Here is a 10,293-nt window from a genome sequence, read left to right on the forward strand (position 1 = left end):
GCAATAGAAAATAAAATAATTTTGTAGTAGTCATCTATGCGATAAACTTTGCATGGGGAGCAAGCTTTTGAGCTCAGGTGAATTTTGGCTTAATTCTCCAGCTGCCCATTGGGGGGTTCTGAACCTATCTCTGACTCAAAGGGTTAGGCTTAGTAGTATTTCCTGTGACTGCTGGAGATGCCTACTCCAGGAGCCTAGTGGGTGTGAAGTTTATCTGCTGGAGACTCCTGTGTCTCCAGAAACTAGAAATACTTAAAGTCAGCGTAACTCACAATCTAGACTAAAAGTAGAGCTAAAATATGTAGCTGCAGAATGATGCTGTGATGCTCTCTACAGTAATCTGTCTGTGACTACACCGAAAGCCTCAGAGGAATCACGAATTAGCGAGTTTCAAGATGGGGGTTTTGTTCTCCAGTGGCTAAAATCTACTAAATGAAAAGATCTGAACATTTTCTTTTTTTTCTTTTTAAAGATTTATTTATTTTTATTAGGCAGATATACAGAGAGGAGGAAGAGAGACAGACAGGAAGATCTTCCATCCAATGGTTCACTCCCCAAGTGACTGCAATGGCTGGAGCCTCTTCCAGGTCTCCCACGTGGGTGCAGGGTCCCAAGGCTTCGGGCTGTCCTCGACTGCTTTCCCAGGCCACAAGCAGGGAGCTGGATGAGAAGCGGGGCTATTGGGATTAGAACTGGCGCCTATATGGGATCCCGGGTGTGTTTAAGGCGAGGACTTTAACCGCTATGCTATTATGCCGGGCTCTCTGAACATCTTCTGAAAGGAGTCCTTGGAATGCAGGTTTGATATTAAAAGTACAGGTTTTCAAAACAAATAACAGAGGAAATGCTGCATGTGGATTCAGCATCATGGGTAATGACAGGACATATTGTAGTATTAATGTCCTCAGACAGCCGTGACAGGTAACTGTAAGCTTTAATCAGCCAGGCATCAAACAGGTAATAGAGCTGGACGCTTGCAGACTGTGAGAAGTTGCTTATGTACTACCAACGCAGCAGGACACTCAGCCAGGAAACACTCCAAGGCAATGCCAACAACTCCAAATACCAACATCTGAATGTGGAGGGCAGATAACAGTTCCTTGGAGTTAGTGACCAGCTGGGAGTGGACAGCCTGACAGGCCGAGGACTTCACACACACACGGAAACACAAAAACACAGAAATACAAAACCAGAGGCACACAAACATAGAGATACACACAGACACACAAACACACACTAAACAAAAACGTACACAAATGCACACACGAGGGCTCCTTGGATTGCTAGAAATCTTTCGAATCTTGTGAGGGTTGGACGCACGTGTGAATAAATTGATGGAACTACACACACACACACACACACACACACACACACCCCAGTGACACCAGGGAAGTGTGAACGAGGTCAGCGTATTGCATCATTAGCAATGCCGTGGTTGTGATACTGAAGTGTGGTTCTGAGCAAAGTGGCCAGTAGGAAATCATGGAGAGAGGCCAGGAGAGCTGTATTATTTTCTGTAACTTACATGAATCCACACTTACCTCAAGAGTGTTTTTTACGTTAGGGGGAAAAACCTCTCCTCCCAAAACATAAAATCAATAAGGCCCCAAACAGGATGAGGACTCAAACATTCTCAGGAAGTGGTGAAATACTTGCAGATACGCCAAGGAAGCATGCTGCACTGTACAGGGTGAATGCTGAGAGAACAACAAGTAAGAGCGGCTTTGACACTGGCTTGTGTTGAGACAGAGTTGCCCTGAGTTGTCTCGAGGTTATGGGGATACAGGAGTTCAGTCAGAGTGGCAGATGAGAACGGACGCCCACCTGTGCTCCTGGATCACAGGAAGCACCACTAACTATCCGTCTGAGTCAGTACAGGGAGGAAAAACTGAAACACACAGCAGGTGCAACGCACAGCAAATAACAAGGTGGTAGATGTTACAGGAATGAAAACCAACAAGATTCCACATAAAAGGCCGGTTGTCAGACTGAATTAAATCACTTTTTAAAGAAATTAAGATTTATATCTTCAATACAAAAGCACAGAAAATTTGAAAGCCAATCAAATTCATAAATCTCTGGGTTGGCAGATAAAAGAATAAAGAGAAAAGGCATATATTACCAATATTACGAATATGAAAGGGAACATTTGTAAGAAATCATGATACTTGGTTATTGTTGAAAACTTTGCTCCAATAAGTTTGAGAATTTATAGAAAAATCCTTAGAAAAATATAAGTGCCCCAAATGAACAGTTGAAAGTAGAATATTTGAATAATCTTCTAATTGGATCTGTGATGAAATCCTGCTAGGAAAGAAGAGTGTCAGCCCAGCCAGCTTCCGTGGCAAGTCCTGCCACGCACACCCAGATGGCGACTCAGAGATGCCCCCGCCCCCCCGCGAAGCTTGGTCTAGAACAGTTAGCACTGGTGTAGGCTGCATGCAAAGCCTTCCCAGAGCAGCACAATCACGGAAAACCAGCAGCCAAATGTTGTTAATGACCACAAGTGCAAAACTGATTAAAATAGGAATTAAGTCTAATAATCTAATAAACAACAATATATTGCAACCCGGTTAGGTTTACTCTAGAAAATCAGGATAAAACTGAATACTCATTCATGCTGAAAAGCCTTAGGAAACTAGAAATCTTTCCTTTATTTTAGAAAAATTCAATGTGTATTTATTTGAAAGGCAGAGTTATCAAAAGGATAGAAAAAGAGAGAAACATTCTTCTGTCACCTGATTCACTTCCCAAACAGGTGTAGCATCCAGAGCTGTACCAGGCCAAAGCCAGGAACCTGGAATTCATCAGGACTGGCCACATGGATGCAAGGGCCTAAGGTCATCTTCTGCTTTCCCAGGCACATTAATAGGGTGGATCGGAAGTGGAGCAGCTGAGATGTTGGCTTTGCCAATTGGAACTTAATGTATTGTGCCACAATTGTTCCTTCCCTCTCTCTTCCTCCCTCTCTTGCTCCCTCTCTCCTTCCCACCTTCCTACCTTCCTTCCTTCCTTCTTTCCTTCCATCATAAAGATTTACTTATTTAAAATATCATTATTATCATCATTATCATAAAGGCAGATTTACAAAGAGAAGGAAAGACAGAGAGAAAGATCTTCCATCCAATGGTTCACTCCCAAAATGGCCACAAAGGCTGGAGCTGAGCCGATCTGAAGCCAGGACCAGGAGCTTCTTCTGGGTCTCCTACATGGGTGTGGAGTCCCAAGACGTAGGGCCGTCCTCCGCTACTTCCCCAGGCCACAAGCAGGGAGCTAGATGGGAAGCAGAGCTAGTGAGATATGCACAGTGCCCATATGGGATCTCGGCGCTTTCCAGGGGTGGATTAGCCAATTGGGCTGTTGTTCTGGCCCACCCCCGCCCTTTCTTAACTCTTACAAGCAGTGTTTACATATATCAAACCTATGCCTTCCTCCACTATGCTGACTTAGCTCCTTCCAGGGACCAACTAAAAGGCAGACATTGAATGGTCACAGACCTGATGGGTGTAAGAGGCTTCAGCACTGGGACGGTGGGTGGTGATTCTGTAGGCTTCACGATGTTCTATACATCGAGGGAGCTGACTCACATGCCAGACAGGCTGTTGTTGCTGGAGAAGGATATTAGAAATACAGAAAGGGAGCAAACTACGGTTGTGGTTCTGGGTTGGAATTTGGGACGCTGTGTAGACATAGTTGCCTATTAGCTGAAATTCCAACACTCAACAGCAGTGAGTGCACCTCATGCCAGTCCTTGGGCACGATGGCTGACCCGCGGCTGGAGCTGATGCAGCATGATATGCATCTGGCACGGCTGGAGCTGGAAAGCAAGGAGACGGTACACAAAGGTATGGAAGAAGATGTGAACAGGCTCCCACCATTCAAATATGGGAAGACTCAAGTATGAAAACTCTAAACCACAGTGGCTTTTTTGTGTGTGTTACTTTATTCGAATCCCTGAGAGTTGCTGCTCACAAAGTAAGATGTATTTAAGTTCATGATTAGAAGGTTCAGAAAGGTGGTTAGAAGGATCAGGTGGCGCCAGGGCAGCTCTGTGGGCCTGGGATGTGTTGGAGACTGGGCACAGAGTGTGGAGGAATGATTCTACGGTGACCCAGGAGGCAAAGAGAAAAGCCAAATCCAGCGTGAATGACTAGCCTTCTTACAAGAGCTGCCTTCTGATGGCCACCCTGGCACCTAAAGCCCTCTTTCTGGGCCCTTCTTGCAGTCACCACAATGAGATCAAGTCTCTGTCATTAATCTGTAAACAAGAGACCAAGTGCCCAAGACATGGGCCTCTGGAAGACATCCAGGGCATTATCAAAACCATTGAACTAAATAGGCAAGTGTGAGCCTATATTAATATAACAGCAAATTAATGAATAAATTACACATGTAATGAGGCTTGAAATATTTGCACAGTTTCAAAGTGGCTGCCCATAAAATGCTTGTTTAACCAAGAGGGGAAAAAGAGGGGTCTACAGTGGAGGAACAGCAACCCTATATATATTATCCGAGTCTATAAGGGCAGGGGGCATTGTGTCAACGATCTAGCCATCAAGTCATTTGGAGAGAAGCATTCTTAGGAGTGTTTCAGAACCCTGGCTCTAAATTTGAGGTTATCTCAGAAAGAAACATTATTGTAAGACAATGAAAATAATTAATGTGGACAGTTGTGTGTGGATCAATGTTTTTGGATTGGTACATAAGGAAAGAAAATATGTTCTGGGAAGCATTTGAAAAAGTGGATGGAAGTGAAGAGAAAACCAAATGATCCCTGTGTTTGATGTTTCAGGATTTGATTGAAAAGCGCGTCAGGATCGGAGCTGCACTTTAGAAAACAGCATTCCTGCAGCTTCCCAGACAACAGCGGTCATCGTGGAGAAACGAGAGACAGAGCAGCTGTTCATGCGGCAAGGCGGTGGGCAGTGTGCCTGCTGGGCAGTGCAGGGAAGCAGCAGCAGCCGGAGGGAGGCAGACTCGTGGAGGAGCAAGGAGACGAGTGGAAGCTCCAATAGCCAGACGCCAGGCAGGAGCTTTGGGTGCTCACGTCTGCATATCTGGACCGTCCAGAGAATCCAGGCTGAACTGCTGGCTCAGACCAGCACCGCAACGTCTGGGAGCCCTCAGCTGGTGTGCTGTCTGCCTGTGCTGTGGCCTTTGGGGAAGGTGTCAGGACGCTGACTGACAGGCAGGTGCCCGGGCAAGATGTGCCTCAGAGTCCAGGGGACAGAGCTAACTTTGGGCCAATGGCCGAGTGGCCAGAGGTGGGATGATGGGTGGGCAGGTCCAAGGGACCTCCCTCAGACTGTTCTGTGGATGTCTGTCCTGTTCTTGAGCTTATCAGGCAGGGAGGAAGACAGGCTGAGCAGGAACAGCCAGGGCCTCTCTGTTCCAAGAACAACCGGGGCATGTTACAGACACTATTGGGCTCGATCCTTGCTACCAGCCTGCCAAGGGGGGGTGCCATTAGCAATGAACCTGAGGCAAGGAGAAGCACAGGATTCACTTCAGTGGGTGCTGCACTGCTCCTGAAAGCCCCAGAGCTAACTTCCACATCCCAGGCTCCCAGCTCAGGTTTCCTTCAAAGCCCAAAGGCTCATGGAGCCAGGCCAGGAGGAAGGTGGTGGATGTCATTTTTCTAGTGTGGGCAGAGATGTCAAGCTCAATAGATGACTGTGAAGTCTTGCAGTATTCACTCCAACCCGGGGGTGGCCCAGGATTCTAGAATTTCAGGGCTCCTTGAACTTAGAGGCCAGTCTGTCACCTTTCCCTCAAACTGGTTCAGAAATCGAAACACAACCATTTGGTAACCTGTCTCATTGCTGTTTTCTCTGAATTCATTACTTCACAGAGAAGGTAAAAAGGTGACGTAAAGCAAAACAAAAGTACTCCTCGCACCTGCTCTGAGAGCTTACAAACCTGCTGTGATTTGCAGACCCTAATCAAGTCCTTGGTAAGTACTGGCTAGTTTGGTAGTTTTCAAAACCCGCGTCTCCTGTGTTGTATGTAAAATGTGTGCCTCTCACGAAGTGGGGTGGCAGCTGCTTGCTGCATTCATAATCATGATACTGCTATATGGTTTGATTTGTTGACGATGAAAGACCCCACAAGCATTTGAGGTCCACTGAAGGGGTAAACTGAACATGGCTTTGTTTTGACTGAGGCTGCAAGCCACTGGCTACTTCAGTTCACCACTGGACTTGCCTGTGACTTGGGCCCAGGAGATACTCACTGACCCACAGGTGCACAGCTGTCCAGGAAACACTGGCCCAGCACGCATGAGCGGGCCCAGTTCCCACTCCAGCTCCCTGCCAGTGTGCATCCTGGGGGATAATGGTGATGGCTCAAATGTGGAATCCTTGCCTCTTGACCAGGACCAGGAGCCCAGCTCTTGACTTTGTCCAGTGCTGGCTGTGGCAGGCATTTGGGGGCAGTGAACCAGGAGACAGAAAAATCTCTTACTCTTGTTTACTCTGTCTTTTAAGTACATGAACATAAATGGGCAAACATAAAAAAGAAAGAAATAATAAATGCAAAATCCAATCTTGCTTGTCCCTAGGTAGTAGTCACACTATGTCTTCTTTTTAGTTTTGTTTTTAACTATTATATTTTCACATCTGTGCCATAAATTTGGCTTAGATGGTTTTGTGCATTGTGTGAGATGGAAACATTAGTTCAGACCTCTGCCACAGGTAAAGCAGCTGTTTCCACGTTGGCTCCCACGACTTGCAGCATCGCCTGCTGCAATGGCGGCCGTCGGCCCGTGCCTGCTCCTCACCGGCTCTGCCTGCACTGCTGGCCCTCGGGGACGAAGGGGTTGACAGCCCCGTATGCTGCTGACCTTTGACATGCCTGGTTTTCTGATTTTGTTATCTTGTAAACTTTGTCACTGATTCCTGTTACTGAACTGAAATACTTAACTTTGATGGTCTTCTTCAGCTTAAGTTTTAGTTGTCTGTCACTCTTTCAGATCACAAAGACGTTGCCTTATATTTTTTCTCAATTAGCTATTATTTTCTCTTTCACATTTAAAATTAAAAAAAAAAGATTTGTTTATTTATTTGAAAGTTGGAGTTACAGATGGAGAGAGACAGCAGAGACAGGTCTTCCATCTGCTGGCTCGCTCCCCAGATGGCAGTAGCAGCTAGGGCTGGGCCAGGCTGAAGCCAGGAGCTTCCTCCAGCTTTCCCAAGTGGATGCAGCAGCCCAGGCACTTGGGCCATCTTCAGATGTTTTTCCCAGGCCACTGGGAAGTGGAGCAGCTGGGACATGAACCAGGTCTTGCATGGGATCCCAGTATCAGGAGGAAGCTTTACTTGCACTGCCATGGCACCGGACCCAGTGTTCACGTTTCTAGTTTGGTTGGAGCCTTGCCGTCCTCCTCATGTGCAATGCCTCGCACCGGCCCGATGTTCTCATCCGTAGCTCAGAGCTGCGCTGCTCCTCTGACAGTGTGAACCCATTGTGCTCACCGAGTGTTTCACAGGTAGCCGGTGATTCTGGGAATATGAATTTTACCTTACCTATTTTAATTGAGTTAAATTTAAAACGTCATCAGTGTAAGCATAGTGTCTTATTGCCTTGATAGTCACAGATTTCACTTCACTGTAGCAAGTGAATGGCTTGTCATGTCAGGCGTGTGTATGTTACTACACTATAACATTAGAATCGAATTGGTGTCAACAAACTGATACGGTTCTAGTAATCTTTTGCTGTGCGTGCTGCTACTTGAATATATTATGAAAACATTAAGAGTTGGTGTGATGCATTTGTAAGTTGTGATGAGTAATTAAATTGGATTTTATCACTATTTAATTGATGCATTTGACTCATTTTTCTAGCCTAACAACTAGCACTGTCAGATTGTGTATGTAAAATGCATTCACAGTACTGATGCAGAAGTTTGTGACGTGACCAGAAGCACGAAGAAGGCGGGAGACTGGAAAGGAGCAAAGCTTCCTGCGAAACGGACACCGCGAGCTGCTATGGCAAAGGAAAACACACATGGTAAGGCAGAAAGCATTTAGATTTTGTTTTAAATATTTATTTTATTTTTATTTGAAAGGCAGAGTTACAGAGAGAAGGCGAGAGTGAGAGAGAGAGATGGATCTTCCGTCTGCAGTTTTTCCCTCGAATGGCTGCAGTGGCCAGCACTGAGCCGATGGCAGGCCAGTGGGGAGTCCGAGCGAGAAATCAAAGGCAGGCCTTCAGATACACAAGGAGGGCATTGTCATGGAAAGGCTGGGCACCTGCTCCCCTCCAGCTCCCTGAAGCACTTACACAGATGTATGTTCTAAGGACAAAAATGCATATATACACAGGACAGAAACTAAAAATATATAGGGCAGCTTTCTGGAAGGTGATATTTTAGGTAAATTTTTGATGTTTTACAATTTTTTTGCAAATGCTTATAAAGAACATGGATTACTGTTTTCTATCTATGAGAAAATATCCTGAGGATCTTTGAAAAAATGCAGAATTGGAATGATTGAATCCCAGTTTCTGTAGCATGCCTCAGGCACACGCTGCCCACTGAATGTGACCCAGGCTTCCGGGTAAGACCCTAACAGCACAGCCAGCTCCTGGGAAGCCGCTACAATCATAGGCTCTTCCATGAGATGGCTAGCCTCAACGCTAATGTGGCTCAAGGTGTGGCCACATGCCGCCCCGTGTTTTATTTTGGGATGGTGAGTGCTGTGCTTTGGCTTTGCTTTTCATCAGCAGTCTCTCCAATACCCAAATAGTTGCAATTGGTTTCCTCGAAAGATGTGTTTAAAATGGCTTGGAAGCAGCAAGAACGCTAGAAAATGAGCAGAATACCCATGACAAGCCAACTTCTCTGGGGAACGGACGACAAAGAGACCATCATGTGAGGCAGTGACGGACTCCACATGGGTGTCTGGGGCAAGCAGGAGACCATGCTGACGTCACCTCTCTAATATGAGCAGGCGAAGGAAAGTTACACAGGTCATAGTGAGAAAGAATGGTCGGTAACAAGGATTCAGTCAGCAGTCCGAAGTGGATCCCAGTAGCTTATGTTTGCGTGCACGATTCATTGAGTAGAGTCCTGCTCAGCTCGGCCCCATGGTCCTTCTTGGAGTTGTCTCCAGTTACGCCTCCGGAGCAAGGCGATTCTGTCCTGGCTCCAAGAGGCGACCTCTTGGGTTTCAGTACAGATGACTCTCTGAGGCCAGATGATCCTGGACGATTGCATATCTCACGGACCCTCTTTATGTATATACAATGCCCTCCAGGAGGACATCGGACTCAGGCCTAGACATCAACCGGTCATGCAACAAACAAATCCACCCAACTGCTTGGAGCTCGAGAGTGGCTGTCCTACCCGGGAGAAATCAGCGTGCTAAGATGTTCCTGCAGTGGATGGATCTTCCCTGATTTCCTCACCTCTCCCTCAGGGACCATCTCCTGGGGCACCTGGTTCCTGTTTCTGAATTGTACTCCACATTTGACAGTCTCACCAGGAATGGATATGGTTTACAATTTAAGAACACATCCTGGAATGCTACATTTTCTCAAAGCTTAAACGTGTGTTTTGCCAAATCTTTAACACTAGAAGCTGTCGTGTGGTCCTTGGGTGGCCGACGCACACGCTCTTAGCAGATGACTCCCTTCAATAGCGGAGATGCTTATCTGTAGGGACCTGGTAGTGTTTCCTCCCTCCGAATGCTTGCAGGTTCTATTTGTCCCACAGCAGTCTGCCAATCAATTGTGTATGACAATGGAGACAACAGAGGTCACCTCCCTCTTGAGAAGCCCTTTCTTGAATACATACTTGGAAGACAAATTTCAGCAGGGTAATCTGAGAACTTAAGTGATGCCGCAGGGCCATCCTGTCTGCCACCAACCGCGTTCAGCCACAGAGCACACCAAGTCTGGAGTCACTGAGAGATCTATTACTGTACTTTAGACAAGACCTTCCTCCTTTGAGCACTACAATACCTCTCAGGGTCTGCAGAGGCCAGGAGCCACTCTAACTGCGACAGGTTTGCTTTGCTCTTTTCATCAAACAAGAACAACACTTTCAGTTGTAATTTAAAACCGAAGATTTAACCAGATAAACTAAGATGAAGTTCCCCTTACCTGTAAAGGCAGGTTAGCATAACGCTCTGATTCCTTGCTGGAAGTAACACTGGGTGAGGATTAGAGACGGGATGTTTGCGGAGGCTCGGCAATTGTGGCAACGGGAATGGCATTATTTTCTTTGTTGAAATAAATACATGGAAGAATTTGTCAACAATTAGCCATTACCAACGAGAATTGCTGGGTCAGCCC

General features: G+C 46.3%; 1 long non-coding RNA gene across 1 annotated transcript; it reads left to right on the plus strand.

Annotated features, from left to right (window-relative positions):
- Positions 1–7,927: 7,927 nt before the first annotated feature.
- Positions 7,928–9,605, plus strand: LOC121145769. The gene is made up of 2 exons (XR_005882082.1): positions 7,928–8,007; positions 9,255–9,605. It is a non-coding gene; the product is annotated as an uncharacterized LOC121145769 (long non-coding RNA).
- Positions 9,606–10,293: the final 688 nt, after the last annotated feature.

This window comes from Ochotona curzoniae, unplaced genomic scaffold (assembly GCF_017591425.1).
Source record: "Ochotona curzoniae isolate NIBS_2020 unplaced genomic scaffold, NIBS_Ocur_1.0 scaffold_3835, whole genome shotgun sequence".
NCBI classification, from domain to species: Eukaryota; Metazoa; Chordata; class Mammalia; order Lagomorpha; family Ochotonidae; genus Ochotona; species Ochotona curzoniae.